Source organism: Adelges cooleyi, unplaced genomic scaffold (genome assembly GCF_023614345.1).
Source record: "Adelges cooleyi isolate 19-005CV unplaced genomic scaffold, UGA_ACOO_1.1 ACOO_flye_CR_arks_rails_tigmint_CR_PRNA_376, whole genome shotgun sequence".
NCBI lineage: Eukaryota > Metazoa > Arthropoda > Insecta > Hemiptera > Adelgidae > Adelges > Adelges cooleyi.
In genome coordinates, this window is record NW_026096053.1 from 1055948 (window position 1) to 1064374 (window position 8427).

An 8427-nucleotide genomic window follows, 5' to 3' on the forward strand; every position below is an offset into this window, starting at 1 on the left:
ATAAATTATATTCTATTTCCATTTTTCCGAACCAGAGATAAAGTCAAATGCCTTTAAGTATTTATCTGATTTTCCATTGAAACTATTTTGTATCATAGTTCACAGTCCACGGTCCATAGGTAGCAATACTGATTGATCTGACCTACTAAAAAAATAATAATGAATTCATTACTATAATATTTTACTTTAATATATCTATTTACGACGTGACATGATATTTGTATTACGTCTTTAATTTCTATAAACCAAGTACTTAATATTCAAATTTGAATGAACACCTTACAAGTTTTACCGTGTACAATCGGTTCTACTTCTTCATTGATAACACCTTAAAAAAAACCATCATCATTTTGCATTTCAGCATCAGACAAACAAATTAATATCAATTTAGTTGTCATTAATCATAAGGACATTTTTTTTTTGACATCGTTTATTTTTAAATACAGCAATTTATCACTTCGACTTTAAAGTGTAGTATATACTCTCTTGTTTTAGTAATTGTAAGGTATTGTAACCAGTTATTATTCTACAAAATGAGAAGTTTATCAGATGGTTTGCTGGTTAGGAAAAAAGATAACCGCGTAGTGCCTGTGTGTTACAACGTCATTTACTAATCCTTCTTAATTAATTGTTCTACGCTAAAATAATATTTTTACTAAGGCCACTGGCGTAAGTTCTAACTTTCAATGTTACTTAAATGAGTATATTTTGTAATTTTTTTACGGATTAACTTTTGCGAAACTTCTATCAATTTAATGGGACAACAACTATTTGCTATTTCAATAAAAAAAAGGAAATCATAATTATTATTGTATTCTATTTCGTGATATACAATTGAAAATGGAAATTGGTTATGTTGGCTGAATAATAGAATAATAATATATAAAATATAGATATAGAGTTTCTTGAACGTTACAATAAAATATCTGATAGTTCATCTGTGTGTTTACATAAGAAAATTAAGTATTGTTTTTTTAAACGTCTATAAAAATAAAACATATGTAAAAGACCTTGCAGGCATTTTTTATTCATATTCTTAGCGTATACAAATTAAATCATAGTCGAAGCAATGTTTACCTTGCATCAATCATCATAAATAAAATTTAGAACCAGACGTGTACTGTGTGAAAATATGTTAAGCTTTCGAACGAAAATAGCTTTATAGGCAAGAATTTTATTATAAATATAAGCCGCCTTATAATGTTGTAAATAGCAGTGACCCATACGGGATCATAAGAGCATAATATTATACAACTGTAGCTCTTGTGTGCGTGTTGGTCGTATAAGAGTGGTGTAATCTGTTGTGCAGCACAACTTGTGCTTATTCAAATATTATATTATGTACTAATAGATTCAGTACAATGAACTTACCCTTACCCAGTATAAGATGTCCCAGGAGTGTGTACTACGAGCTTTGTGAAGAATTTCAAGTGGGAAAAACATTGAAATATACTATGTCCCATGAAATGTACTACATTTAATAGAATCAACTTGTACTAGAAATATTGAGCAATAACGACCAACAATTTACAATGGTTGTAATACGGTTTGATAATGCTGACACAGCATAGTATCAATGTTTACTATTATTGGCCGCCGAAACGGTAATGTCGGGATGACGCTCTCTGTCGACACCGGCAGAGTATATTGTATTACTTTTGCACTGGTTCTGAACTTGAAGATACTTATGTGTGTGTTCTTCTATTCAGTGTAAATTATGATATCATTTGCGTACTGCAAACCTCGTGTCTGTGTTTTATTCTTAGAGCTTCCAAGTGTAAATAGTATAGTATTTAGCAGTTTAATGTGGGCTGAAGGCCAAAGATTAGTGGAATAGAGTCCGCTCTTTTTTGTACTTAAATTGTATAATATTGTATTCTAATTTTGTCATCAATAAACGGTGCCGGGAACACAGGGTAAGTAATACTGTAAGGTGACCCCCCCTTGTCTTCTTATGGACTTGTAATTAAAAAAAAAGAAAAAGAAGAAAGGCTTATCTGAATCGCCTAGGTAGCCTAAGTACTTTGGTATAATTATAGTTGATAAAAATATATAAACTGTGTATTAAGACGTACATTATAGTATGCTTTTTTTTATAATTATTGTATACTTTGTATACGTTCAACTTTTTTTTTGATAGCACTTATTATTAATATTAAACCATACCCGACCCCCTAATAAAAAAACCGTGCCAAAAGCTAACAAAGTAGACAGTAGCATATAGTTGTATTATATTAATAGGGATAAAAAGATTTTAAAAATGAGATTTATTTTTTTGTTTTAAATGTATTATTAAAATGATGCGTTGGGCTGAAAATGTTAGTAATTAAATAAATTGGCTGGAACTGACAGCCAAGTCGAGTTTTAATGGTTTACGAAGAACCAACGTCATTCTGATTTTGGAGGTCGATTAGAGTATACGACATCGCTGTGTATGCAATGGAAATACACAGGAGTTGACAGTGCCAGGCAATGCAAAATTAGAACTAGTATGAATATGATTATAATTTATAGTAAACTGTTGTCAGAACTAACAGATGAATTATACTTTGCTGTTATTTTCCTATGCACGTATGTTTAATTTTTCACAAATGTGAGTAATAATATAGTCATAATCAATAACATTTAGTGTCCTTCAAAAAGACATAGGTGAGAGCAAAGGGCAAAGTAATTTTTTTTAAAAATGATTTGAAGTTAGTTGATTTGTAAAAAAAAAATCTAATATTAAATTTAATAAAAACTTATTATCTAAAAATTACAAAAAAAACTTTAACGTGGTAAATTGAAAATTATTTGAAAAGAAAATAACAAGTTAATTAATTAAAAGTTTATTATTAAAACCATAAATATTTTACAAAGAAATTTCTTTTTTTTTATATTTTTATTAGTTGAATATATTTTACAAATTTTATTAATAATCCTAAATTGTTTTTATAATTCGGTTTTGAATACCTATACAGTGTATTTTTAATAAATCTGAAGTACAAAAGCTTGTGTATTAGCAATGTCCCATACAATTTTTGGCGTGTAAACATTTATTGATATATTAAACTTTTTATTTTAGTATTAACTGTACTGAAGAATTGTATCATATTATAATTCTTAACAATAATTTTTTAAATTTTTATAAAATCAAAAATTCGAATTTTTTGCAAACTGACAATGAGATGTTACTACAAAGATTGTTTTCTACCTTGTTTTAGGTTAAATTAACATTGATTCTTCTTGCGCCAATCAACCTATTTACACTAATTAGTACAGTACTTATTATAGCTATAATGTATTTTGTGTATTTTAATTTGCGAATAAATTTATCTATAGTATTGGAGTAAGAACATGTTAATTTTCAATATCAATAATTTACAAACTAACCAGATGAATAATTGTGATAGTATCGGTTTAGACGTTGATAAAAGATCTGAGAGAAAATGGGAGAGCATGTAAGCCAAACAAACCATTTATTCTACATTGCGATATCTTATTGAGGTTTGGAAAATACAATATAATTAAAAATATTGTGTTAAAAGTTTATACTTTTTACTTTAATGGATCTTTTAACATTCAGTGGTCCCTTAAACATAAAAAAGTGCCTCGTAAATCGGTCCATTTAATTTTAATGAACCATTAAATTGATTAAATGTTTGTACAACCACCTGTAGAGATTTTGCGATGTAATCCATTTCGAATTTTTAAAATACAATTAAACTATCTCAAACAATAAGTATAATTACTAAAAAAAAATCCTGGTGCTATGCTAGTGAAACTCAGCTGGTATTTGACCCCTCAAAGCGCAAACGTTGTCTAGCCATTTAACAGCTAAAACTGGGCGTGTAGAGAAGGTTGAAATTGAGAATTTGATACTTACAATTTTTCTCTGGGGAAATAGTTTAAAAGACAATATATTAATAGGTTTTGTCGCTTCTCACGTCCCTTGTCACCCATAAGCTCCTTTTCATATTATGAACCTCAAAACAAACTATGACCTACGGTCACTATTTCACTGCTAGACCATTTGCTTCATACTTACAAGAGTCAAAAGGTCATAAGATAAAAAATAAAAATATGTTATTTTTTCCCTCCTTAAAATACAAATTAAAAAAAAAAAACATTATAAATTAACGGATAATGTAGATTTTTTTTTCAATGTGACAAGTGTGGTTTTTACAATCACCGATTCAATTTATAATTTACATTACTTTAACACGATAAACTACTTTGGAATTAATAGCTAAAAATTAGATGACCGATATAGCTCTGTGCATTAAAAATATCTAGTATAATTTTCTACTTTAAATCATAAAATTTTTTGTGAAAAAACAAATACCAAAAACACGTTCACTCTTGTAAAACGTAAGGGTGTAGATTAAATTACATATATTAATCTTTTTAACCACCAAAGTAAAAACCGCATGCAATTTCTGATTGATGCGAGAGCCTACTCGAGTAAATTGGTCTAAATGAAAAAAAGTAACATCTCTTTAGTCACAAAAACACCAATTCCAATTATAGCTTAGTATTAAAATCGTCTACTACTATATAAAATTAATTTTACTGCGACTTCATTTTCCAATTATAAAAACTATTAAATATGTTATTATGTCACAATTGTATTTCTAGACCATTTTAGTGATATAGTAATTGGACTAATATTTTTCCTAGATAATAGGCAAACTATTATTAAAATTTCGAGATAAAATGTAAATGGTTTTATAATTAAGTTACTCAAGCATTCAACTACGTATTAGTCATACGTGCGAGTTGTAGAGGTTGCTTGGGAGATTCGTTTTTCATGTTTGACTAGGTTAATTACTCAAAAGGAAAAATCACGCTCGCACAGTATTAAATTTACAGCTTTGTTTGAATGAATACGCTTAACAGTCAACATGTATCAGACAAATATTTTAATTATATTGTTAATTACGATAATATATGAATAACAACGGCAACAAATTTTTTTAGACGATTACCTCCTATTGTATCCAGCCTAACACTAAACAAACAATTTTAAGCATATTATTGTCTTACCAATCAGTTTTATTGATATTTAATGTTTGTACTATGTACAGATTCGTATCGAAGCGGTTTTTTTTTAGAGTGACTTCAATTAAAAGTGATTTGTCCCAACGCGTTTGCCTTCAATTCAAACCCGGGTGTTTGACTCTAATTAGTATTAGACAAGTATTGGACAAGAGTATTGGTCATTTAATCTTTAGCTTATTTCTGATCTTGGATCCGTGTATAGTACCATGCATTTGGTACATTTTATTTAGACTATAATTATTTTAACATGCATAGAGGTTTAAACATAAAAAGCTATAAAATATGTAGGTATAGTGTACATACATATGTCGATTGTTGTATTTTAATTTTTAAACTGAAAAACACGAATCCGTCATTCGAATCGAATGCAATGGAAATTCGATTTATATTACATTACAGTAGTCAGTTTATACATATGTTTAATAGAGTAAACAATATACGCTGAATAACAACACTACATTGCATAAAATAATACCTATACTGTATATTATTATCATACTTATCATACTTGATAATAATTTTGATATATTTTTGACATCCCACGCAGTATCAGATTGACCTGCTGATCTCGTAGTTACAAAAAAAGTAAACTGTGGTTTTTTTATCGTTATTCTATAGTCAGTATAATATGTATAGTAAAACCAACAATAATATTATTACTAGCGAGATGCGAATTTGTTATTCTTCTCGTGTGGACGTCTCACACCGGATTTTATTGTCGAGAAAACATCATTAAAACCGTTTCCGGTTAGCTCAAGTCTACCCGTCCCTAAAAAAAAAAATGTATAATAATGAATAAAAAACACCGACGTAGCGTAACGCTGATTTTTGTTTTGGTCAGGTGTTCCCCACCTCATTCACACACACACATCCGTTCAGTATAATAGCTGTGAAAGGCACGAACCGGAGGGAGTATACGGTTCTTCCAGCGGAACGGTTATTGCAAGTGTACAAGGATACAGGGTGTTTTGTTACTCAAGTTATAGTTGAAGTATTGGTCGATAGAATAAAATAATATGTTGTTCGATTAAATTTGTATTAGCCACGTTTTTTTATTCTAAAGGCATGTTTTTAGGCAAAATAATGAGACCTTATCAGTTATGAGTGACTCATTAAATAGCTCCATCCAAACCCACTAGTTTCCTCAATTCTACAATGCTACGATTTAAAAAAATTAACTCTAAAAAGAGTTGGACAAAGTAATAAATAACGAATAACGACTGCAACATTTCAAAGAACACATTATTAATTGAAATAAAAAGATATGAGTCACTCATAACTGATGAGGTCTCATTATTTTGCCTCAAAACATGCCTTACGAGTTACGAGTTACGGGAATAGGGATGAAGACTCGAAGTGATCGGATTTGTTTGTATGAAAGAGGAAAACTTCTTTTAGAATGCAATGTCCTAAGATATTTGAATTTTGAATTTCTACTTAAGTCGTAGTTGTGTTTGAATTTTCCATTTTTATTTTGTTTTTTAAACTTAATTTTTATAATTTTTGACGATTAAAAAAAAATTGTAGGTTTATTTTAGGATAAAGTCATTCCTCTTTCAAACAAGAAGAAAACAATTTCAAAATCCAATGTGAGGTGAGGTATTACCCCTAATAACTCTATTCCCGTAGTTATTTTTTTATCGTCGTAATGGCTATAATTGGTAAACAAAAAGGATAGGTTATTATTGGTAATTTTATTCTTAAATTGGTATAAAAATAAGATCAATGTCGAAATTGATTGAATTTTATTTTTTGTCAAATATTTCTTTTATTTCGACCCTTGACGGAGCACAAAATACAAAAAAATAAGTTATTTTACTTTGAAAATATGTTCAATTCTAAGAATAATGGTGTAGGTTTCACGTTTCTATTCATGTTATTTAATGAGTTATGAGTTATGACTTATGAGGAACTGAAAAAAGCCACGTGACGTCATTAGCCCGACCTTGTCGTAATTGCCAATTTTACACATGTAAAGGTTGCTCACTTCACACGATAAATTACCTACCTTTAAACTATATTTTTGAATTTTTCTTATAAGTATTTTCTGTGTTTTTTTGCACTGAAGAATGTGGAACCAGAATTTTAATTTAGTGTTTAGTTTTTTTGATATACTTAAAGTATTAAAATAATTAATTTCGAGACGAAGCGACGCGTTCAACGGGCACTTTATGAAATTTACATTATTTATATTCACATAATATAATATATATTATAAAATAACTAGATGGTGTATTGAGTTTTAAATCACACTATTGTCTTAAACAAATCAATACATATGAGTTAAAAACAAAAAGAAAATACTATCGTAAGTTATTTATTTGTTTTATAAGCCAATACCACCATTACACTAAAACATTGACAGCCATAGACTCATCGGCTAAATTGGTTGTCACTAAGATGAAGTATTATAGCCATTGGGTCAAGTTAGTTGAATCTCAGGTGTTTTGTATTAAATACACGAACTTCTACACGTGAATTCGAACTACACGAACTTGTCCTACACATGTATTTAAAATACACTTGTATTTATAATTACACGAACTTCTACACGTCAGTTCGAACTACATGAACCTTGTCCAACACGTGTATTTATAATTACACGTGTAGAATCGTCCGCTCTAATAAAAACCAATAAGAGTGCCGTAATTATAAATTCTTTCCTCTAGCGACAACATTTGATGATTTATTAAAAGCAGCTAAGCCAATGGGTCTGTAAGTAAATCATGACAAAATAAAGTATTTAGTCTTATATAGTGGAGCAACGGATCTGGTAGTAGACAATTATAGCTTTCAGCAAGTAAAATATTTAAAATATCTTTGGTAGAATATAAATCAATACAATTATATGCAAAATAAATTCGAATTCAGGATATCTGCCGAAAACAAGGGTTATTATGCTTTGGAAAAGGTATAGTGGACCAGATTCCCGAAGCCGCATTCCCGACAAGTAAAATTCCTGACAGGCCATTTCTCCGAAATATTTTCCCCGACACCCATTTTCCCGAATGGACAACTCCCGACAATTTATATTTATTTTTATTAAGATAATAAAAGAGGATCAGTTAATTTACGAGTAACAATATTGTGAGTGAGCAATAACTCGTAAGAAAGCCAATTCGTCGTTATTTTGTTTGTATTCTTCATCCATTTGTTTTTATCCATCACGATTTCGGCTCGGCAAAGCTTTGACTAGGCGGGTGTGTATGCTGCGATTCGGTAGGCCCTTTGAAAATCATTACTGGGTCTTCATTACGTGCTGCCGCATTTGTTATTGCCCGTGCAGTACATTCGCCAAACCCTACTGTTTGGCAATCCTAATATACACGGGTATTTCGTTGCCGCGATTTAACGTAAATAAACCCATCAATGATCATTCTTTTTCGA